The 25,965-nt window shown below is 39.0% G+C and overlaps 1 pseudogene; it reads left to right on the top strand.

Annotated features, from left to right (window-relative positions):
- Positions 1-2,323: 2,323 nt before the first annotated feature.
- LOC136164200 (olfactory receptor 5I1-like) lies at positions 2,324-25,443 on the top strand (annotated as a pseudogene).
- The last annotated feature ends 522 nt before the right edge of the window (positions 25,444-25,965 follow it).

The raw sequence follows: 25,965 nt of genomic DNA, 5'->3' as shown, positions 1-25,965 counted from the left end.
CCAGGCCTCCCTGTCCATCAACAACTCCTGGAGTCTACTCAAACCTGTGCCCATTGAATCTGTGATGCCATCCAGCCATCTCACCCTCTGTCGTCCCCTTCTCCTCCTGCCCGCAATCCCTCCCAGCATCACGGTCTTTTCCAATGAGTCAACTCTTCGCATCAGGTGGCCAAAGTACTGGAGTTTGAGCTTCAGCATCAGTCCTTCCAATGAACACCCAGGACTGATCTCCTTTATGATGGACTGGTTGGATCTCCTTGCAGTCCATGGGACTCTCAGGAATCTTCTCCAACACCATAGTTCAAAAGCATCAATTTTTCGGCACTCAGCTTTCTTCACAGTCCAACACTCATATCAAACTAGTCAATTCTAGAGGAATTAACTCTAAATATTCATTGGAAAGACTGATGCTGAAGCTGAAGCTCCAATACTTTGGCCATCTGATGCAAAGATACAACTCATTGGAAAAGACCCTGATGCTGGAAAATATTGAGGGCAAGAGGAAAAAGGGGCGACAGAGGATGAGATGGTTGGATGGCATCACTGATTCAATGGATATGAGTTTGAGCAAACTCGGGCATATAATGAAGGACAGGGAATTGTGCTGCAGTTCATGGGTCACAAAGAGACGGACTTAGCCACTCAGTAACAGCAACTCTCCTACTCACACACCACTGAAGGCATGAATGAGCTCCAGCAGGAGAGAGGGGAGAGAAGGTCTGAATCTGGGATAGGAACCTTTGCTTCCACCTTGGGGACTTTTCTCAAAAAATAACAATCAAATTGGTTCACTCAATTTATTCAAGCAATTAGTATATCAAGTTTTGTGGAAGAGATATGCTAAGCCTTGTACAAAAATGTATAGAGAATATTCAAATAAATTTATAATCTAATTATAGCTATTAGAAAAGTATAATATAAAGATGGGCAATCTCAGCTCAATACATTCTCATGCCTGAACTAACAGACACACACATAACAACAACAACAAAAAGAATGAATGTATTAAATGGCTAGCAGAACAATAGCAATTATAGAGGAAGGGGGTAATTTAGGAAGATTTCAGAGGTGAGTTGGGCTGATGTCTCTTAAAATAAGTGTGTGAGGGGTGAACATTCTTGTTAGAATTTCTTGCTTGAACAGAAGTGATAGATGAATATGCTTCTTACATCTAGAGTTCCTGAACAGGAAGATGAGTTTAGTTTCTTTTCTTCTGACTGAAAAATCTGAATATAAATTATGACTGCTGTTTTTATATACCCTATGTTGAAATGCATCACTTTAAATATTATTACATAATATTTATCATTCCATAATACTGATTGGTCAACATGTCAATTTTGTTTTCAGATAAAATGGCCTAAATATGCAAATGTCCAAAGTAAACAGCAGCAAGGAAATCATCACTTTCAAAATTAAATACATGTCAATGTTTGGCAGAAACCAACAAGATTCTGTAAAGCTGTTATACTTCAATTAAAAATAAAGAAATTTTAAAAATTAATGGTAGTTACGCCTAAAAATTTCTTAGGTGGCTTGTGCAGCCAAATTACTTTCACATTGAAAATGATTAAAAATAGAATTGAGAGGTGAGAAGCAAAAGAGATCAGCCAGAATAAGGAAATAACTGATAGAACTGAATATAAATTCATATTTTGTATTTTTATTATTTAATTGAAGACACATAGTTACATTATAAACACATGAGCTTAAATATAAAAAATATATGATAACCCATGGTAGATAAAAGAGACTGAAGAGATTTATTTTCTTAAAAATATATTTAATATTAATGAAAAATATATTTCACTATACTTTCACAGGTATTATCAATAATAGGTTTTGTTTTTATAAGGAACTGGGAAAATAAAAGGTCATAGCATCCTGTTTATACATAAGGAAACAAAAGTCAAAAAGTGAAATAACGGTATTTCTGATTGAATCATTCCCACAGATGAAATATGAAGAGATGGAAACAGAAGACAATGCATCCACAGTGATACAACTTGTTCTCCTGGGGTTTTCTGACCTTCCAAACCTCCAAGCGTTGCTATTTGGGGTGTTCTCCATCGTTTACATCACTATCTTAACTGGAAATAGTCTCATAATAATACTAACTAGGCTTGACCCTGCACAGCAGAAACCCATGTATTTCTTCCTGTCAAACTTTTCCTCCTTGGAAATCTGTTACGTGTCCGTCACTCTCCCTAGGATTCTGGTGAACCTTTGGACTCAGGACAGAAGGATATCTATCTTGGACTGTGCCACCCAAATGTGCTTCTTCCTTATCCTCGGAACCACTGAGTGCTTCTTCCTGGCGGTGATGGCCTATGACCGCTGTGTGGCCGTCTGTGACCCTCTGCACTATCCCCTGGTCATGACCCTAAAGGTGTGCCTCCAGCTGGCTGTGGGCTCCTGGGTCAGTGGAATTCCAGTGCAGATAAGGCAAAGGTGCCAGATCGTCTCTCTGCATTTCTGTCATTCAAACCAGATTAACCACTTCTGTGACATTCCCCCCCATTCTGAAGCTGGCCTGCAGAGACACTTTGGCACATGAGCTCTCAGTCTATGTAGTAGTTCTGCTGGTTGCTGCAGTGCCTTTTATGTTAATACTTGCCTCTTACAGTAAAATCATCTGCAGTATTCTGAGGTTGCCAACAGCCAGAAAAGCCAAAGACTTCTCCACCTGTTCTTCTCACCTGTTGGTTGTGCTTTTATTCTTTGGATCTGCTATTATTACCTACTTAAGGCCCACATCCAGTCATTCTGCAGGAACTGACAGACTGCTCTCCTTGTTCTACACCATAGTGACTCCGATGATCAATCCCATGATATACAGTCTGCGGAACAAGGATGTGATTGCAGCACTGAGGAAATTGTTACTTAAAATATAGATTGGAGGCAGGAGGAGATGGGATGACACAGGATGGGATAGTTGGATGCCATCACTGACTCAATGGACACAAGTTTGAGCAAACTCTGGGAGTTGGTGATGGACAGGGAGGCCTGGCTTGCTGCAGTCCATGGGGTCACAAAGAATTTCAGCCACTGAGTGACTGAAAACATATAAATATAGTGTGATGAATATATTTATAAATGTTTTAGCTGTTTGTTACACAGTTATCAGAGAAAGATTTTAAACATCTATATTTTCCCCTTAAGAACTTAACTATTTCTAGCTTATAAGATACTTTTAGATACTTTAAAATAACCCACAGTTGACTGTGCTTAAATATTTTTTTGGCTTCCCTGGTGGCTCAGATGGTAAAGAATCTGCCTGCAATGCGAGAGACCTGGGTTTGATCCCTGATTTGGGAAGATCCCCTGGAGGAGGGAATGGCTACCCACTCCAGTATTCTTGTCTGGAGAATCCCCACAGACAGAGGTGCCTGGCAGGATATTTAGTCAAAGTGTCTTCACTATTTCATACCTAAATAATCCTGTATTGTGAATAAAGAACAATGTTCATGACATACTTTATGATAAAACAAAATAGAATTCAAGCTCTTAAGACTTTTGGTTTAAATATACCTTAAAACATGCAAGATTCCTTACCTAAATCACAGCTTCTATTTTTCCACTTCTATTGTTGGCATTTTTTAATTCAATTGCATGGAAACTGACCAGTAGCAATTAAGTAATGACTATTTGAAGGAGGAATTGAATGAATGAATGAACAAATGCATATTACCTTGCCCTATGTCAGACTTCTGGCAAAATCTAGAAACTTCAAAATATCATTAGACACTAGGACTATGTTTACATAGCCCACTGTACCTTCATGAAGAATTACCTCAATCATCATAACAAAAGAAAATCTTTCATGTACTAAGTACTCTTCCTAACTGCATGTTGTAGAAGAAATCTCCCTGTTTTTCTCAACCTTTTTACTTTGTACATATTTCTATATTCTATGTAGCAATTTTGACCCCAATATAATCTGCTTTGAATTATTTCATCACTGCCTTCCAAACTACCCCAATGCTAATTAATATTTTAAAAATCAAATATATGCATTTTTAATGTGAAGAAAATGCTAGAAGTTCTTTTCCAAATTACACAAAGTTTCCACAATTGCGATTACATTAGTGTGCCTTGCCTAATCCTCCATAGTTTTAACCTTCTCTAAGTGATATAATTTTTAAACCTTTGAACTGATATTCTCAAGGAAAATGAGCATCTGTCAATAGAATCATTAACAGGTATCCTCCTAATTCCATTCAGATGGCATGGTGGTAAAGAATCTGCCTGCCAATGCAGGAGATCCAAGAGACACGAGTTCAATCCCTGGGTCAGGAAGATCCTCTGGAACAGGAAATGGCAACTCACTCCAGTCTTCTTGCCTGTGAAATTCCATGAACAGAGGGGCCTGGTGGGCTACTGTCCAGGCAGACACAAAGAGTCAGACAAGACTGAGCGACTTGAGCATACACACACATAAACGCAATCAGCAACTCAGAGAATACTTCTGCTGACAGTTCTGTTGACAGTTATGCTCTTTTGTTGATTTACTTATAATTGTACACATGTGCATAAGGCATTGTTAGCTCTTGTTGTGAAGCTAGTTATATTTCACTTCTCAGTCCATTTGCTTCCTTTAATATCTAGGCAGTAAATATGATGCACTAGGTTTAGTTATTTATACATTTTATTCATAGTGTCTAAATGCATATATACCTTCTAATTAAATGTTTAGTGTGTTTATATACTTTTATAAATAGTCCATAATGTAATCTAGGATGAGGATTATAATAGTGATGATAAGGATGATGATAGTAGTTTTGTTTTGGAAATTTAGGAAAGCAGGAATCACAGCATCAAGGAAATAGTGCCGTTCCCTAAATTCACAAATTGTCATGTGTAAAGCAAGTGATTCAACTATATATACACATGTACCTTTTCTGTTTCAAACTCTTTCCCCATTTACACTGTTACATAATATTGAGCAGCATTCCCTGTGCAGTATGTAGGAATTCATTCAACATCCATTTTAAATATAGCAGTGTGTTCCTCACATCTTTTCTTTTTTTTTTTAATTCTGCATGTAAATGATATCACACAATATTCCTCTTTCTATGTCTGACTTCACTCAGTATGACAATCTCTAGGTTCATCCATGTTGCAAATGACATCACTTCATTCTTTTTAGCAGCTGAATAATATCAGGTTTTAATACTCTTAATGTGTGTGTTATGACTGACATTTTGGATGTTCCAAGGGAAGTGTGCTTTTCTTTTCTGTGCATGCATTCAACACAACTTCAACCAATTTCTGAACTTCTGTGGATGTAGAGCTTCCAACTTCTGTGGTGTTGGAGAAGACTCTTGAGAGTCCCTTGGACTGCAAGGAGATCCAACCAGTCTATCCTAAAGGAGATCAATCCTGGGGTTTCATTGGAAGGACTGATGCTGAAGCTGAAACTCCAATACTTTGGCCACCTCATGCAAAGAGTTGATTCATTGGAAAAGACCCTGATGCTGGGAGGGATTAGGGGCAGGAGGAGAAGGGAACAACAGAGGATGAGATGCCTGGATGGCATCACCGACTTGATGGACATGAGTTTGAGTAAACTCCGGGAGTTGTTGATGGACAGGGAGGCCTGGTGTGCTGCGATTCTTGGGGTCACAAAGAATTGGACACGACTGAGAGACTAAACTGAACTGAACTATGGATGTGACAGCTGTGAATATAGATACATTTCATAAGCATTTTGCAAGAATTTAATATATCCACAATGTCAATGGGAAAAATAGTAAGAAAGGTCCTGGAATGACCTCTTGATATTTAAAAAAAAAAAAAAAAAAATTGTATGTTTCTGTAAGTGTGGCTTTCATAATTATGATATTCCACAGCTAGGAATTTGATGATCTGAAAGCAGTTATCAGACACATCTCTTATATTTTAAATAATGTTTCATTTTGTAATCAATTTTGTTGTTGTATAATTCTGGCATGTAAAAACATTGTTAAACCTGCAGGTCTTGAACTTTTCTTACAACTTGGTTCATAACAAGTAATACCCCTTCATCATTACTTAAAATAGTAGCCCCAAAATAAAAATGATTTCAAAAGACATTGTTAATAATACCTGTATCTGTACTGATCTGTACTTATTTTCAATCTATTTTTTGTTTTGAGTTTTCATACAGTCCTAATAAGCTCCTACATCTAAAATTTTATCATTAAGATAAAGTCAGCAAAATGTTTTTGAAAGGTCTCTAAAGGAGGAGTAAGTTGTGCTAATAGTTTTTACAAATATCAAGTGAAAGTGAAATTCACTCAGTTGTGTCCTACTCTTTGTGACCCCATACAGTCCATGGAATTCTCCAGACCAGAATACTGGAGTGGATTGCCTTTCCCTTCTCCAGGGGATCTTCCCAACCCAGGGATCAAACCCAGGTCTCCCTCATTTCAGGGAGATTCTTTACCAGCTGAGTCACAAGGGAAGCCCAAGAATATTGGAGTGGGTAACCTATCCCTTCTCCAGTGATTCTTCCTGACCCAGGAATCAAGCCAAGGTCTCCTTCACTGCAGGTGGATTCTTCACCAAATGAGCTATCAGGGAAGCCCAAATAGAAAATACAAGCTAAAAGGGAAAATATTTGAAAGTCACACATTTCAAATAAGAAATATACAGAAAGATTATGCAAGGAACTCTCAAAATCAACAGGAAGAAAAGAAGCAATCTAACATCAGTGTACAAGATTTTTCTTTTTTCCTTCATTGGAGTATCATCGCTATTCACTATTGTGCTAGTTTTTACTGTATAATGAAGTGAATTAGTTATATGTATGCATACACCTCCTCCCTCCGACCCCTGACATCCCATCATCCTGGTCACCACAGAGCACTGAGTTGAGCTCCCTGTGTTTTATAGCAGGTTCCCACTAGCTCTCTGGCCATCATTAAAACATCTACAAACAAAAAACACTAGAGAAGGTATGGAGAAAAGGGAGCCCTCTTGCACTGTTGGTGGGAACTTAAATTGACATAGCCACTGTTCAGACCAGTATGAAGGTTCCTTAAGAAACTAAAAAAGAAGAACTGCCATTGACCGAAGAATTCCACTACTGGGCATATACCCTGAGAAAACCATAATTCAAAAAGACACATGGACCCCAATGTTCCCTGCAGCACTGTTTACAACAGCCAGGACACGGAAGTAGCCTAAATGTCCACTAAATGTAGAGCACTCCCAGCTGGAACATGAGCGCCAGATATACCTACTTCTTCTCTCTTGGGAGTTCCTGGACAGAAAGATCAGTTTAATGATTCTTTTTTCCAAGTTGGAAAATCTGAATAAAACTTATGACTACTGGAACTTCCTTGGTGGTGATCCAGTGGTTAAATTTCCCTGATTCCACAACAGGGGATCTGGATTTGATCCCTAGTCTGGGAACTAGGATCCCACATGCCTTGTGGCCAAACTAAAATAAATAAATGAATAAAAACAGAAATTATATATTAAAAAAACTATGACTGTTGCTTTTATAGACATTACATTGAAATACACACTTTTAAAAAATAAATAGTATCCCATAATACTCAATGATTAGCTCATTGATTTGGATTTATAGTAAAAGAGCTAAATATTCATAATGTCAAAGACAAACAATTTGGAAATACCACTGGAAGATCATCATTTTAAAAATTAACTATCTTTATCCCCAAAACAATTTTAAGTGGTTTACAAAATATTTATAGGAACAATAAAATTAATTTTGAATTGATAGTAGTGGAAAACAGAAGAGAGAGGTGAAAAGAGCATATCAGTGGAAAACATGAAATCATTGTTCCAGTTGAACATAATTTTCCATTTGAATTTTTAAGTGTTCAAATGAATAGCAAAATTGCAATCGCATGTTTTTATAATAAAGCAGTAAAATAATATATTGTAGAGAAAACAGAGAATGAAGTTTTTTCTTACAGATAGATTTAATGATAAATAAAAGTATACTCCTCTGTACTTTTAGAGCACCTGGCATTATAAGTTTGGTTTTTATAGGGAAATGAAAAGTAAGAAGATGTATAATCTAGTTTATACACAAAAAACAAGAGTCAATAAAAATGAAATGACAGTGCCTCTAATTGAATCATTCCCACAGATGAAATATGAAGAGATGGAATCAGAAGACAACATGTCCACAGGATATAATTTGCATTACTGGGGTTTTCTGATCTTCCAAACCTCCAAGGGTTATTATTTGGGGTGTTTACCATCACTTATATCATTATTTTAATTGGAAATGGCCTCTTCATAATACTAACTAGGCTTGACCCAGCACTGTACAAACCCATGTATTTTTTTCCTGGCAAATTTTTCCTCCTTGGAAATCTGTTATGTGTCCGTCACTCTCCCTAGGATTCTGGTGAACCTTTGGACTCAGGACAGAAGGATATCTATACTGGACTGTGCCACCCAAATGTGCTTCTTCCTTATCCTCGGAGCCACTGAGTGTTTCCTCCTGGCGGTGATGGCCTATGACTGCTGTGTGGTCATCTGTGACCCTCTGCACTATCCCCTGGTCGTGACCCCAAAAGTGCGCCTCCAGCTGGCTGTGGGCTCCAGGGTCAGTGAAATCCCAGTGCAGGTAGGGCAAACATGCCAGATCTCTCTGTGTTTCTGTCATGTGAAATAGGTTAACCACTTCTTCTGTGACATTCCCCCCCATTCTGAAGCTGGCCTGCAGAGACACTTTTGCCCACGAACTGTCAGTCTATGCAGCAGCTCTTCTCCAGTCTTCTATCTTCCCCGGCATCAAGGTCTTTTCAAATGAGTCTGTTCTTCGCATCAGGTGGGCAAAGTATTGTAGTTTCAGCTTCATCATCAGTCCTTCCAGTGAATACTCAGGACTGATCTCCTTTAGGATGGACTGGTTGGATCTCCCTGCAGTCCAAGGGACTCTCAGCAGTCTCCTCCAACACCACAGATCAGTCGTAGTTATTCCTGTATCCCTTCCCTCCCCTCGCCCTCCCCCACTCCAGGTCATCACCTGAGGTTGGGCTCCCTGAGCTGCACAGCAGCTTCCCACCAGCTCTCCGTCTCACGCCTGATCATGTATGCATGTTGATGCTACTTTCTCCATTCATCTCCCCTGTGTAAGTCCATTCCCTACATCTGTGTGTCCATTCCTTCCCTACAAATAGGTTCATCAGTATCATTTTTTTTAGATTCCATATATATGTATTACTTAATAAAGAAGATTTTTACAAAATCATGGAACACTGCTGTCCCAGGAGTTCAATCACTGGTTTTTAATCTTCTCTTTACCAGATGTAGAGCAAGTCATTTAGCTACTATTTTTCCTTTCATTCTTTTAAAGAACAAAATTTAAATGAGTATGAAGCTTATTAAAAAGCACATGGCTAGCCATACCATAAATAAAATAAATGTGTTTTCTTTTCACAAAATAAATGTGTTTTCTTACACAGGCCTGAATATGATTCTAAAGAAGAAAATACACATTCATGTTTCACAGTGTTTGGTGGTGGTAGATAGTATCTTTTTAGTGGCTTTTCAGCTGGTGCAGAAGCTCTTTTGTGGTAGGAAACGTTTCTCAGAAATGCAGGTTTTGGTATTTTAATGTGTGTGTTATGACTGAGCACTTCAATGTTTAAACAGTGCTTTCCTCTGCTGTGTATGTATTCAACACAACTTCATCTGATATATGAGCTTCTGTGAACTATAGACACACCTCATCTGTGACTACAGACACACCTCATTAGTACTTTGCAAAGATTTAATATACTCATGGTATCAATGCGAGAGCAGTTAAAGAGGTCTTATTTTAAAGAAAAGCATTCCATGCTTCTGTAGGTGTGGATTTCATAATTAAAACTCCTATAGCTAGATATTTGACAGCACTTTTGCACAAATATCTACTATTTTAAAAAGTGTTTCATTTTATAATCCAATTTGTTGCTACTCCTATATAATTTTAACATTAAAAAGCATTATTGAGCATGCAGGCTTTGCAGATTTTATTTATAATTTGGCTAACAGAAAATATGACCCCATCATCATTATTTGAAATAACAGTAAAACCAAACTTGGGAAAACGATTTCCACAGTTTATGATTCAGTTCAGTTGCTCAGTCATGTCCGACTCTTTGCGATCCCATGGACTGTAGCATGATAGACTTCTCTGCCCATCACCAACTCCCAGAGCTTACTCAAACCCATGTCCATCGAGTCAGTGATGCCATCCAACCATCTCATCCTCTGTCATCCCCTTCTCCTCCTGCCTTAAATCTTTCCCAGCAGCAGGGTCTTTTCAAATGAGTCGACTCTTCGCATCAGGTGGCCAAAGTATTGGAGTTTCAGCTTCAGCATCTGTCCTTCCAATGAATATTCAGGACTGATTTCCTTTAGGATTCACTGGTTTGATCTCCTTGCAGTCCAAGGAATTCTCAAGAGTCTTCTCCAACACCATAGTTCAAAACCATCAATGCTTTGAGACTCAGCTTTCTTAATAGTCCAACTCTCACATCCATACATGACTACTGGAAAAACCATAGCCTTGACCAGATGGATCTTTGTTGGCAAAGTAATGTCTCTGCTTTTTAATATGCTATCTAGGTTGGCCATAACTTTTCTTCCAAGGAGCAAGCATCTTTTAATTTCATGGCTGCAGTCACCATCTGCAGTGATTTTATTTCCCCATCTATTTGCCATGAAGTGATGGGACTGGATGCCATGATCTTAATTTTCTGAATGTTAAGCTTTAAGTCAACATTTTCACTCTCCTCTTTCACTTTCATGGCAGATTCAAGTCAAAGTATGGCAAAACCAATACAATGTTGTAAAGTAAAATAAATAAATAATTTAAATTAAACTTTTTTTTTTAAATAAGAAGCTCTATAGTTCTTCACTTTCTGCTATAAGAATGGTATCATCTGAGTATCTGAGGCTATTGATATTTCTCCCAGCAATCTTGATTTCAGCTTGTGCTTCATCCAGCACAGCATTTCTCATGATGTACTCTGCATATAAGTTAAATAAGGGTGGCAATGGTATATAGTCTTGACATACTCGTTTCCCAATTTGCAACCAGTCTGTTATTCCATGCCCAGGTCTAATTGTTGCTTTTTGTCCTGCATACAGGTTTCTCAGGAGGCAGGTCAGGTGGTCTGGTATTCCCATCTCTTTAAGAATGTTCCACAGTGTGTTTTGATCTGCACAGTCAAAGGCTTTGGCATAGTCAATAAAGCATAAGTTGATTTTTTTTCTAGAATTCCCTTGCTTTTTCAATGATCCAATGGATGTTGCCAATTTGATCTCTGGTTCCTCTGCCTTTTCTAAATCCAGGTTGCACACCTGGAAGTTTATGGCCCATGTACTCCTGAAGCCTGGCTTGGAGAATTTTGAAGATTACTTTGCTAACATGTTAGATGAGAGCAATTGTGCAGTAGTTTGAGCAATCTTTACCATTGCCTTTCTTTGGGGTTGGAATGAAAACTGACCTTTTCCAGTCCTGTGGCCACTGCTGAATTTTCCAAATTTGCTGGTGTATTGAGTGTAGCATTTTTACAGCATCATCTTTTAGGATTTGAAATAGCTCAACTGGAATTCCATCGCCTCCACTAGCTTTGTTTGTAGTGATGCTTCCTAAGGCCCACCTGACTTTGCATTCCAGGATGCCTGGCTCTAGGTAAGTGATCACACCATGATCATACCATGACCCCAGGTCATGAAGGTCTTTTTTGTACATTTCTTCTGTGTATTCATGCCACCTTTTCATCATATGCTCTGCTTCTGGTTAACAATACCTATGTTGGTACTGACCTATAGTTATGTTTCAATCTATCTTTCCTTTGAATGTTCAGCCAATCATGATAATAAGTTCCTATGACTAAAATTTTATCATTAAGATTAAATTAGTTAAATATTTATAAATAGCCTTTAAGGAAGAATGGGTTGTTCTCTAGTCTGGAAAGGATCACTTTATGGTATTTGAAATATAGCACAATTTTAACAGTATTATGCATGTATCATCCAAACAACTGTGACATAATAGACATGTTTTAACGTTAAATTTTACTGTCATCATCTGTGTGTCCCTGTCTGTAAACTGTATCGATTAGGTGTATGAGAGTGTCTGTGACAAACAAGTAACTCAGGAATGACAAAGGCCTCCTGCCAGCATCTAACTGAGATTACTTTTCAACCCACAGGCTGACCATGGCAGTCTAGTTGTCAAAGGAAATTGATTGTTAAATGAGAATAAACGGTCCTCTTTAGACTGGTTCAGGGGAATGGCCATGTATAATACTGTAGAGATGATTTCATTAATTGATAGCATTTTAAAATATATTCTATAATATTTTAAATTTGTATGCAAATTAAAATGCACTTTTTTTGTAAACTTTTTGAGAAGTCTGACAAATCCACAGTTATGTTACCAAAATCATGATCAAAATACAGAACAGCATGATCAATCTCCAAAATTCTCATGTTTTGTCTCTTTAGTTAATACCCTACCAATTTACTATCAGCTGACCATATGACTTTTTCAAAATGTCATATAAATGGAATCATAAAGCCTTTTAAGTCTGAATTTTCACTTTGCATAAAGCATTTAGCATATTGCTGCCGCATCAATATAGTTTGTTTATTTATATTTCTTAGTACTGTCTCACACTATGTAATGTACCAGAGCTTGTTTACTCATTCCTTGGGTGAAGAACACGTGGGTGTTTCCAGAATTTCACTGTTAAAACTGCCCTGAATGTTTGATAATAGATTTTTGTGTAAATACAAGTTTTCTTTTCTCTATAAAGTGGGACTTCTGTATAAATGTGTTTCGTAAGTGTGCAAGTAACTTTATAATGAACCACCAACCTTCAGAGAAGCTGTCTCAATTTTCCATTCCTACGAGAAGTGTACAGAAGTTCATTTGTTCTAAATCATCACCAGCATTAAGTATTATCTGTGCATTATTTTTGTTGTTGCTTTGTTTTCATTAGATTTTTTTAAAACTTTAATTGTCTAGTGATATTTCATTTTTTAATTTTGATTTTCCTAATCAAACTCAGTAACTTCACACTGAGTTTTTCATGGTGTAATTTGCCATCTTTGTATCTTCTTTGATGAATTATCTGTTCAAACTGTTTTCTAACATTTTACTTGTGCTGTTGCTTTATTACATAGTTTTAAGATTTTTATATATTTATATGTAAATACAAAAAGTATATATGCAATGCATATGTATTCATATATATTTATATTCACTGACAGGCTTCCTTGGAAGCTCAGTGGTAAAGAATCCACCTGCCAAGCAGGATATAAGGGTTCAATCCTTGGGTGGGGAAGATCCCCTGGAGAAAGAAATGGCCATCCACTCCAGTATTCTTGCCTGGGAAATCCCATGGACAGAGGAGCCTGGTGGGCTATAGTCCATGAGGTTGCGAAAGAGTCAGACATGACTTAGGGACTAAACAACAACAACAGTATTCATTGACAGATTACAAAATGAAAGAAAGCCATTATCCAAAAATTTTGCTGTCAGGAATTAAGCTGATAGAACTGCTCAGCTGCACATGCATGCTACGTTTCATGCAAAGAGACTTGTAACAAGAAGTCTGACTCCATATTTGATGCTTGACTGTGGACAGCTTTTAAAGCATACAGTTGAGACAGTTGAAATGGCCCAGTGTAAAATAAAATGGGATCCTCTAAGACTTGAACTCATTATACAAGAACCATTTGAAAGAGAAGGGGATTTTTTTTTTTAGTAATTAGGGCCAGAAAGCGCCTTCCTCTTCTCCTCTTCCCCATCCTTCTGTAACCACCCCAGCCTCTGCAGGCCGTCCCTGGGGAGCAGACCCTCCAGGCTGTCATGCTCAGCTTGTGGTCAGTGGGGCTGTGTAAAGAGTGAGGCCTGAGGAGCCTGCACAGACCTGCCCACCCGCGGGCTCACCGCACGCCCCCTCCTTGGGGCTGGCCTTGCCCTGCCCCAGCTTCAGGCTGGGGTTCATCTGGGAGAGAATGGCAGTAAGCCAGACTCTCCTGTATTCGGAGGTGATGGGGGCCCCAGCAGCCCTGGCCTCCCCAGGAAAGCAGGAGGACTTTTGCTTTGCCTCTGGTCAGGCCGTCTGGGCTCAGAGAGTATAGGCTGGTCCAGAGGCAGCGTGTTCCCATTCCTGGGGTACGAGCTGCAGGGAGCAGGGACGAAGGACTCCTTCCCCCCACCCACCCATCCACCCACCCGGCATGGAGGAACCGCACAAAGCCCTGGGGCCCTTAGTTTGTGTCGTTGCTTTGTCTTCCACCTTCACCATCCCCTTTCTCCAGATCAAGTTGATTCAGGAAGAGGGGGGATTAGCTTCCAGCATTTCTCCATTTTATAACCCAATTAGGCCGATCCATAAAATGGAAGTAATGAATAACACCATGTGATCACAACCTTAATGTCGTAGCCCCAGCTATGAAGGCTCCATAGGCAATAACAATGAAATTAACGACTTAATTCCAATAGCAAATATCAAGTATTTTGTAGCCATAGATTTAGCTAGTATATTCTGTTCAGTGACTATTTTGATTGCCTCTCAGAAGAAGTTTGCATTCACCTCTAAAAGGACACAAGATACTTTACTTGACTGCTCTTAATGTATCTCAGTAGCTCGGCCATCTCATACAATTTTTTCAAGATATTAACTGCATTCAACTTCTTCTGGAAATATGGGTGTGACATTGTGTATAAATGGATTCAGGCTTCCCCAGTGGCTCAGCAGTAAAGAGTCTGCCCGCTGAGCTGTGGAGATGCAAGTTCAGTCCCTGGGTCAGGAAGATCCCCTGGGGGAGAGTATGGCAACCCATTCAAGTGTTCTTTCCTAGAGAATCCCATAGACAGAGGAGTCTGTGAGCTGCAGTCCAGAGCGTTACAAAGAGTTGGACATGTCTGAAGCAACTTAGGACTCCCTCACATAAAGGGATTCATTTGACAGATTCATTTAGGACCATTGGAGGAGGTCATCTGGAGAAGGTGACATCTGGTTGATTGGCAAACTGGATCTGCATGCTCCTCATTCTCTCCCTTGTCTTTAGAACATACATTCTGTCCATCACTCCTATAGTGAGAGATATTTTCAAAGACCACACAAGCAGTCTTGAGAGAGCAACTTACTGTTGAGACCATCTGAACAGTTTACATGCTTGAAGCTAGTTAAGACCTCTATACAAATACTTGAAATTTTAACTGGTGGATGTTGAGATCTACTTGTATCACAGCCTCCTATGAAAAGCCCTATATGTGAGACTACAAGCAATAATTTGATGCTTATTCTAGAGCGTGAGTTCAACTTTAATTCAATTGTATTTTACTGACCTGCTGTAAAATTAATTCAGCCTATTGGGATACCAGGGCTTCCCCAGTGGTTCAGTGATCAAGAATCCACCTACAGTGCAGGAGACCCAGGTCTGGTCACTGGGTCAGCAAGATCCCCTGAAGGAGGAAATGGCAACCCACTCCAGTATTCTTGCCTAGAGAATTCTATGGAAAGAGGAGCCTGGTGGGGTACAATCCGTGGGGTAGCAAACAGTCAGACATGACTTACAGGCAGCAACAAGAATATTTGGATATTGATACCAATAAGAGAAGAATCAGGACTTTTTGTTTGATGATGGTTTACTAGAATCTGAGAGTCACAGTTTCCTGCACAGAGAGGAATGTTATCAATTTAGCAACTAATGGGAAAATTTCTTTTAAAAAATCTGAAAAAAAAAAAAAAACATATATACTTGGTGAGAAACAGAGTACTAACAATTGGAAATAGCAGTTACACAAAAATCTTTAAGAACACTGAAAGTTTATTTTTCAGGACTGACTTAGAGGCATGCTAAGTAGATTAGATAGTTGTCTCTGGTACCATCTATTGTCTGAAAGATGCAAGATTTCTAGGTTCTACGGTATATGAGAAACACTTTTTAAGTTCATTCCTCTCAAGCAGTGCCATCTGAAAGAGTATTTGTTAAGAAAGTCTATTTTCTTAAAGCTGGCTCATGGTGAGCATTTAAGTGGAAGCATATATTAAGAAGAGGTGGCAAGAATACACAGAAGAACTGTAAAAAAAAAAAAAAAAAAAAAATCTTCACAGCCCAGATAATCACAGTGGTGTGATCACTCACTTAGAGCCAGACATCCTGGAATGTGAAGTCAAGTGGGCCTTAGAAACCATCACTACGAACAAAGCTAGTGGAGGTGATGGAATTCTAGTTGAGCTATTTCAAATCCTGAAAGATGATGCTGTGAAAGTGCTACACTCAATATGCCAGCAAATTTGGAAAACTCAGCAGTGGCCACAAGACTGGAAAAGGTCAGTTTTCATTCCAATCCCAAAGAAAGGCAATGGTAAAGAATGCTCAAACTACTGCACAATTGCACTTATCTCACACGCTAGTAAAGTAATGCTCAAAATTCTCCAAGCCAGGATTCAGCAATATGTGAACCAAGAACTTCCAGATGCTCAAGTTGGTTTTAGAAAAGGCAGAGGAACCAGAGATCAAATTGCCAGTTTGCGCTGGATCACCAAAAAAGCAAAAGAGTTCCAGAAAAACATCGATTTTTGCTTTATTGACTATGCCAAAGCCTTCGACGGTGTGGATCACAAAAAACTGTGGGAAATTCTCAAAGAGATGGGAATACCAGACCACCTGATCTACCTTTTGAGAAACCTGTATGCAGGTCAGGAAGCAACAGTTAGAACTGGACATGGAACAACAGACTGGTTCCCAATAGGAAAAGGAGTACATCAAGGCTGTATATTGTCACCCTGCTTATTTAACTTCTATGCAGAGTACATCATGAGAAACGCTGGGCTGGAAGAAGCACAAGCTGGAATCAAGATTGCCAGGAGAAATATCAATAACCTCAGATATGCAGATGACACCACCCTTATGGCAGAAAGTGAAGGTGAACTAAAAAGCCTCTTGATGAAAGTGAAAGAGGAGGGTGAAAAAGTTGGCTTAAAGCTTAACATTCGGAAAAGTAAGATCATGGCATCTGGTCCCAACACTTCATGGGAAGTAGATGGGGAGACAGTGGAAACAGTGTCAGACTTTATTTTTCTGGGCTCCAAAATCACTGCAGATGGTGATTGCAACCATGAAATTAAAAGATGCTTACTCCTTGGAAGGAAAGTGATGACCAACCTAGATAGCATATTAAAAGCAGAGACATGATGTACAGAACAGACTTTTGGACTCTGTGGGAGAAGGCGAGGGTGGGATGTTTCGAGAGAACAGCATCGAAACATGTATATTATCTATAGTGAAACAGATCACCAGCCCAGGTTGGATGCATGAGACAATTGCTCGGGCCTGGTGCACTGGGAAGATTCAGAGGGATTGGATAGAGAGGGAGGAGGGGGGGGGGGATCGGGATGGGGAATACATGTACCTCCATGGCTGATTCATGTCAGTGTATGACAAAACCCACTAAAGTAATTGTAAAGTAATTAGCCTCCAACAAATAAAAATAAATGAACAAAATAAATAAATAAAAGCACAGACATTACTTTGCCAACAAAGGTCTGTCTAGTCAAGGCTCTGGTTTTCCCAGTGGTCATGCATGGACATGAGACTTGGACTGTGAAGAAAGCTGAGCGCTGAAAAATTGATGCTTTTGAACTATGGTGTTGGAGAAGACTCCTGAGAGTCACTTGGACTGCAAGGAGATCCAACCAGTCCATCATAAAGGAGATCAGTCCTGGGTGTTCATTGGAAGCTCAAACTCCAGTACTTTGGCCACCTGATGCGAAGAGTTGACTCATTGGAAATGACCCTGATGCTGGGAGGGATTGCGGGCAGGAGGAGAAGGGGATGACAGAAGATGAGATGGCTGGATGGCATCACCAACTCGATGGGCACGGGTTTGGGTAGACTCAGGGAGTTGGTGATGGACAGGGAGGCCTGGTGTGCTGCAATTCATGGGGTCGCAAAGAGTCGGACACGACTGAGCGACTGAACTGAATTGAACATATATTTTCCGGACGACCTCCTTTATCACATTAGTTGCCAATTCCAAATCAAAGATCCTTAATACAAACCCTTTTGCCCTTGCCACTTTTCATCCAATTCTCTGCATTTAAAAATTCAATGTATCAATAAATCCATTCGGTAAGTTGCTAATTTAGATGTATTTTTCAATTCTATTTTATTTTCTAAGGTTTCCAATCATTTGCAGAATGTCTCCCAACTTTTGTCATTTTCTTTTTTATTTTTATTTTTTGAAAATTTTCTCTAGGATGTTTTTAGAATTATTTTTAAATTCTTGCTTGCTAACTCCAATTTTGGTTCAACGTGCATTTGCTTTTGGCATTTTCCCTGTAGTATGGGCATAAAATCTTTCCTGTGATCATGCTTAGTAATTTCTTTATTACATGCCATACAGACTACAAAGATATTCTACAGGATTTCTCAAATCAATGAAGCTTCCATCATTTTTCTGATGTAGTTAAGAGTGATAAGCTCCATTCAATAGAACAATGATTCTTTTGGTTTTGGCAATATGCACTGTATCTCCAGTTCACCCCTCTTGCTAGGGCATAGCGACCTAGGATTTTCACATGAGTACTTGAGCTTTCTTAGTCTCTTCAGCACAAAAGTAATATAGAATTGTCTACTCTTTGATTTCAGAGGTTTTCAACATATCTTTAACCCCCAAGTCCAAACAATTTGAAATTTGGCAAACGCTGTGAAGGGAAGACAGTTCTGTGCTTGTAGCCATGCAGATTTCCAGTTTGGATACGCTAGGACTGTGTAATTACCAAAAGTTCTGCAAGCTTTTTTTCTGAGAGCAGCAGAAATATCATTGTTTTAGTGAATCTGTTATACAAAATGCACATAAGAACAATTAAGTTGATGATGAAAAACTGTATTTACTAACTGGGATGGTTTTGCCTCCTTTTGATGCTCTCAAGCATAAGACTCTTCTTTAAAAGTCCTTCAGGGAATTCCCAGTGGTCCAGTGTTTAAGAGTCTGCCATCCACAGCAGAGGACATGGGGTCAATCCCTGGTCCAGGGAGAAAGCCACAGCCCAAAGGGCATCTAAACCGTGCACCGCAACTGCTGAACCTGTGATATTAGAGCCCAAGTTCTAGAGCCCGTGATCTGCAACAGAAAGTAGCCCCTCTCTCTGCAACTACAGAAAGCCCATGCACAGCAAGGAAGACCCTGCACAGCCAAAAGTAAGCAGATGGGTAGCTAGATAATTTTTAAAAACAAAGTCCTTTCATCTTCTCAGGAAGCACCTACTGATAACATGTTCTATAGAAGACTTCGCTGGTCTCATTCTTCAGTTCAATAAAAAATATTACATTTCAGTGCTGAGGATATCAAGTAACATTTTTAGGAACTTCCATGTGGTTTTTGAAATAATTTAAATGAGAGCTGCATTTTAAAATATATGAATTATTTGAAAGAACCTCTACAGTATTAGAGTGTAGGACTCCAGTGGGATTTCAAGTGTCAGGACAAAACCACCACAATATTACTGAGAGTAAAAATTGCCTCTTCAAACTAACACTAGCAGAATTGCTTTTATAATTATGAACTTGTTTCAAAATAATAATTCACAATAACCTATTAATTATTCCCTAGGGATATCTTGGAAATGAACATGTTTGGAATCTTCAGTTATTAGGTCCCTAATGACTTGAGAATGTATATAAAAGTCCTTGGTTCTATTGGTAAAATTATTCATCTAGGTAATAGGAAAATGTCTCCTTCTTTGCTAAGTAGCTTCTGTGTTTACCAGATTGGCTTTGGCTTTATTGATGCAAAAATAGACTTTTATGGATCTGAGACCACTGACGTATCAAAATAGTTACAAAATCTTATGCATTAGCATATTACCCAGAAACAAATCAACCTGTGTCATTCTATTATAGCTTCTATAGGGATCTGACACTCACCTTGTTTAAATAAGCTTTTTTGTGAACAGAAATAAACTGAAACATAATTGGCTACCCGATAGTTCCAATTAATTTATTTTCTGTTCTAACATTGTTTTGCTATATACTTATGAAAAAAAATAGTGAATCACTTCAGTTTGATTGAATCTTTTTGGTCATTCCCATTGAAAGCAAGAACCCAAGATTCACTCTCATCCGACTTTTCCCCTTGTGCTTCTCTTCTCACTCACGTTTCTCTACATGCATGGTGGTGGTGGTGGTGGAGGTGATTTAGCTACTAAATCATATTCGACTCTTTGCCACCACATGGACTGTGGCCCCGCCCGGCTCCTCTGTCCATTAGATTTCCCAGGTAAGAATACTAGAATGAGTTGCTGTTTTTTTCACCAGTGACTCTTCCTGATCAGGGATCAACCCCAGGTCTCCTGAATTGTAGGCATTCTCCTGCATTGTGGGCAGATTCTTTAAGGGCTGAGCCACCAGGGAAACCATTCTTAGGCTATTGAAAGGGATATGGGATTTAGAAAGATGGTAATGATAACACTATATGCAAAACAGAAAAAGAGACACAGATGTACAGAACAGACTTTGGGACTCTGTGGGAGAAGGCGAGGGTGGGATGTTTCGAGAGAACAGCATCGAAACATGTATATTATCTAGGGTGAAACAGGTCACCAGTCCAGGTTGGAGGCATGAGACAAGTGCTCGGGCCTGGTGCCCTGGGAAGACCCAGAGGAATCGGGTGGAGAGGGAGGTGGGAGGGGGGATCGGGATGGGGAATACATGTAAATCCATGGCTGATTCGTGTCAATGTATGACAAAACCCACTACAATATTGTAGAGTGATTGGCCTCCAACTAATAAAAATAAATGAAAAAAAAAAAAAGAAAAAGAAAGAAAAAGAAAAGGAAAGGGATGCTCATTGTGAGTCCCTGAGAGTAATGGACTGTGTTTTCAGGAAATAACTGAGTCATTCTGTCCTGCCTTCAGCAAGTCTGCACTACAGCCTGTCTCACAGAGGCCACACTAATAAACCTCTAACCACCTTCATGGCTATCCTCATGAACTGTGACTTCACACATATATGAATTTGATTTATACCTGTCAACTACTTGTGGAGTGACTCAGAACATTAAGCTTCCGAGTCCCCATGCAACATACAGATCAATAATGAGAATCTAGTTTACACAGCCAATCTATCTTGAAGTTTTGGAGGCAGCAGTCTGGGCTCCAATCCTATTTTCTTCACATCTTAGCTCTCCAGCTCTCTGCTTCAGCTCTCTCAACTGTAAGAGAAAGATGATAGTGACAGAAACGGCTGTGAAATTTTGTTAGTATACTTTTGTGTGACAATTAAATGAATTATATGTAAAGGGTTAGAATACTACATTTCACAACACAATCATTATATAAATGATAACTCTTATTTAAAAAAATCTAGTGACATAGTTCTGATTATTAGCTAGGGATGAGTGAGAGCACTGGAATTGTTTCTGTTGTTGTTTCGTCATTAAGCCGTGTCCAACTCTTTGTGACCCTGTGGACTGTAGCCCGTCAGGCTTCTCTGTCCGTGAGATTCTCCAGGCAAGGAGAGTGGAATGGGTTCCCATTGCCTTCTCTAGAAGATCTTCCCAGATCAGGGATTGAACCCACATCTCCTGCTTTGGCAAATGGATTCTTTACTGCTGAGCAGACAGCAGTGGAGTAATTGAAACTAAGCTTCACGCTTTACCTATTATGTGTCGGTCTCTCTAAAGTGAGACAGCAAGAAACTATAGATAGATAGTTTTCCTAGTTTAACCTGGCAGAGAAGCCATGTGAAATACTGTTGTCATTATTATAGTAAAATTTAAAAATATATAATGCTATATATAATATAAATATAGTATATGTATTAAGTATAGCAGATTCTCTCTCTCTCATACACACACACACACACACACGCACGCACACAGTTGTGCAAGGTCTTACAATCCACATGGCTAGAATGAGATTCTAATAAAATGCTTATGAACTCTAAATTTAGGTCTTATCATTCCTGAACATTCTGATTACCTTGAAAACAGGCAAAATAAGTATAAACTAACTACTATCCTAACAAGGCACTGCATCTCACTCACACTGTTTGAGGTAAGAATATAAGACAGCATCCTAACCCTTCTAATTCTCTTAGACTTTCTGTGCCTTTGTTATAGCACACTTTTAGTGATTAAATGATACTACAACAACAGAGTTCTTAGCCCTGCAGCTGTCTTAATAGTTTTATATAAGTGAGAGAATGACCCCATCCATTTGTTCTAGTCAACTGTGGCAGTAGTAACAAAGCTCAGAGCTCATTGGAGGTTTCACTTGCATGTTTCATAGATTTCCACGTCATCCTTCAAGGTTACAATAAAAAGTCTTATATTTCAAAGTCGTGTTCAAATTCTCCTTGCCTATAGAAAAATTTTAAGATTACAGACACAGAAATTGACAAAATTCTTAGACTCAACATCCTGAATTATACTAGGATAAAAAGTAAATGCAGCTATTTGTGTTTGCTCACATATATAATTAGTGAGGTGGCTATACAGAGTGATATTTAAAGATGAGAAGTTAACTTAATACTAATTTTTTGCCCTCTTTACTCAGTCATCTAATATTTATGCTGTGCTTACTATAAGCCAAGAATGATAAAGAATGCCAAAAAGAAAAGCAGTTAATTACTAAATCTCCTTGACTGAGTATCATGCCAGGATTTAAGGACTTGCCACAAATCCCTGTCTAAAACATGCTTTCAGCTGATGTTTACTGACATTTGCTTTCATTTCATTAATATCATTTTTGCTTTTATTATTTTTAATAGCTAAAGTATATTTCATTGCATCACTCTAATCACAATCAAGAGTACAACGCATTAAGTTCACTTAGGTTCAGTTCAGTTGCTCAGTCCTGTCTGACATATTGCGATCCCATGAATCGCAGCACACCAGGCCTCCCTGTCCATCACCAACTCCCAGAGTTTACTCAAACCCATGTCCATCGAGTTGGTGATACCATCCAACCATCTCATCCTCTGTCATCCCCTTCTCTTCCTGCCCCAAATCCGTCCCAGCATCAGGGTCTTTTCCAATGAGTCAACTCTCTTTGCATCAGGTGGCCAAAGTACTGGAGTTTCAGCTTCAGCATCAGTCTTTCCAATGAACACCCAGGACTGATCTCTTTTAGGATGAACTGATCTCTTTATAGTCCATGGGACTCTCAAGAGTCTTCTCCAACACCACAGTTCAAAAGGATCAATTTTTCAGCACTCAGCTTTCTTCACAGTCCAACTCTCACATCCATACATGACCACTGAAAAAACCATAGCCTTGACTAGACAGACCTTTGCTGGCAAAGTAATGTCTCTGCTTTTAATATGCTATCTAGGTTGGTCATAACTTTCCTTTCAAGGAGTAAGCATCTTTTAATTTCATGGCTGCAATCACCATCTGCAGTGATTTAGGAGGCCCCAAAATTAAAGTCTGACACTTTTTCCATTGTCTCCCCATCTATTTCCCATGAAGTGATGGGACCAGATGCCATGATCTTACTTTTCTGAATGTTAAGCTTTAAGCCAACTTTTTCACCCTCCTCTTTCACTTTCATCAAGAGGCTTTTTAGTTCTTCACTTTCTGCCATAAGGGTGGTGTCATCTGCATATCTGAGGTTATTGATATTTCTCCCGGCAATCTTGACTCCAGCTTGTGCTTCTTCCAGCCCAGCGTTTCTCATGATGTACTCTGCATAGAAGTTAAATAAGCAGGGTGACAATATACAGCCTTGACGTACTCCTTTTCCTATTGGGAACCAGTCTGTTATTCCATGTCCAGTTCTAACTGTTGCTTCCTGACCTGCATACAGGTTTCTCAAAAGGCTGATCAGGTGGTCTGGTATGCCCATCTCTTTTGGAATTTTCCACAGTTTATTGTGATCCACACAGTTGAAGGCTTTGGCGTAGTCAATAAAGCAGAAGTAGATGTTTTTCTGGAACTCTCTTGCTTTTCTGATGATCCAGCTGATGTTGGCAATTTGATTTCTGCTTCCTCTGCCTTTTCTAGCACAACATATTAATATCTATTAAATACTAGACAAAAGGAGTACATTTTTCCAGAGTTATCATTACAAGATGTACTCAAGTTAACATAATTTTAATAGCAGATATATTTTTCCTCTTATCATCATTTCACTTATTACTTCATTATTCATTTAATTCTCTGTACTAGCTATAGCCCTATACTTGAGAATTTAAAAAAAGTTAGCAATATGAGATGTTATCTGCACATGTCTGTCCAGTGGAAGAACTAGCTATCGATCAAACAAATACAATAAAACTATCAACCAAGAGATAAAGGTACTAAATTCTGAAATATGTTTCTCAGAATTTATATTTGGAAGGAGATTTGATCTGGGACTCTTGATTTGATTGCTTATTTGTTGAAACAATAAAATGACCTTATAATTATATCCATATTTTTCTCTTTCCATCAGCATAGCATCTTAGGATGTTAGAATTCTCACAAGAAGAACACAGCACATGATGTGGACTTTATAGTTGGGAATGATACCTTGCTGACTGAGTTTATTCTGTTAGGGTTTCCAACTTGCCCTGAACTGCAGATTGTCCTGTTTCTCCTGTTTCTGACTTTGTACTCTATGACTTTAATGGGGAACATTGGACTGATGATGCTAATCAGGGTTGATCTGCACCTTCAAACACCCATGTATATTTTCCTTAGTAACTTATCCTTTGTAGACCTTTGCTATTCTTCTGTCTTCGTTCCCAAAATGCTTGTCAACTTCCTTTCTCGGAACAAGTCAATTTCCCATCATGGCTGTGTCCTGCAGTTCTATTTCTTCTGCACGTTCGCAGATACTGAATCCTTTATCTTGGCTGCCATGGTGTATGATCGCTATGTAGCCATCAGTAACCCTTTACTATACATGGCTGTGATGTCTCGGGGCATCTGTATATGGTTGATCATCTTTTTTTTTTTTTTTTATGGTTGATCATCTTGTCATACTTTGGAGGCAATATGAGTTCCCTGGTGCACACATCCTTTGCATTTATTCTGAAATACTGTGATAAAAATATCATTAATCATTTTTTTCTGTGACCTGCTTCCCTTGCTTAAGTTATTGTTCACAGACACGTCACTTAATGAGTGACTTCTCTCCACATATGGCAGCTCAGTGGAAATTATCTGCTTCATCGTCATCATCTCCTATTTTTACAGTCTCCTCTCAGTATTAAAGATCCGTTCTTCCACCGGAAGGAAGAGGACCTTCTCTACCTGTGCTTCCCACCTGACATCCGTGGCCATCTAACAGGGTACTCTGCTCTTCGTTTACTCACGACCCAGCTACCTGTATTCCCCCAACACTGGTAAAATCATCTCTGTCTTCTACACCATCATCATCCCAGTGCTGAATCTCTTGATTTATAGTTTGAGAAACAAAGACATAAAAGACGCTGCTAAAAAAGTCTTAAAACCAAAGATAAATTCCTCCTGAGACATAAGGTTCCAGGATTCATCCAAATCCCCGATTACAAACTCCAGCTGTCTGTATGCTCAGTCGTGTCCAACTCTTTGCAACCCCATGGACTATAACCTGCCAAGCTATTTTCTCCTTGGAATTATCCAGACAAGAATACTGGAGTGGGTTGCCATTTCTTTCTCCAGGGAATCTTGCCCACCCAGGGATGGGTCCTGTATCTCTTGTTTATCCTGCATTGACAGGCAGACTCTTTACCCTAGCGATGCCTGGGACAAAGTGTAACTAAGAATCTGCAACAACCTTGCCAGCATATACAAAATTTCTCACACAAACATTTTATCAAACACTTGTTTTCACAGAACCAAACACATTTCATAGCCCCAAGATAAAGGAAACATTTAAAAGCTTCAAAATTGCTGCAAAGTAATAGTTGAATAACTTTCCAACTATTCAGTTCAGTCACTCAGTAGTGTCTGACTCTTTGCAACCCCGTGGCCTGCAGCACACCAGGCTTTCCTGTCCATCACCAACTCCCGG

The sequence above is a fragment of the Muntiacus reevesi genome, chromosome 3 (assembly GCF_963930625.1).
Source record: "Muntiacus reevesi chromosome 3, mMunRee1.1, whole genome shotgun sequence".
In the NCBI taxonomy this organism is placed as follows: domain Eukaryota; kingdom Metazoa; phylum Chordata; class Mammalia; order Artiodactyla; family Cervidae; genus Muntiacus; species Muntiacus reevesi.
This window is presented reverse-complemented; position numbering and strand designations above follow the sequence as displayed.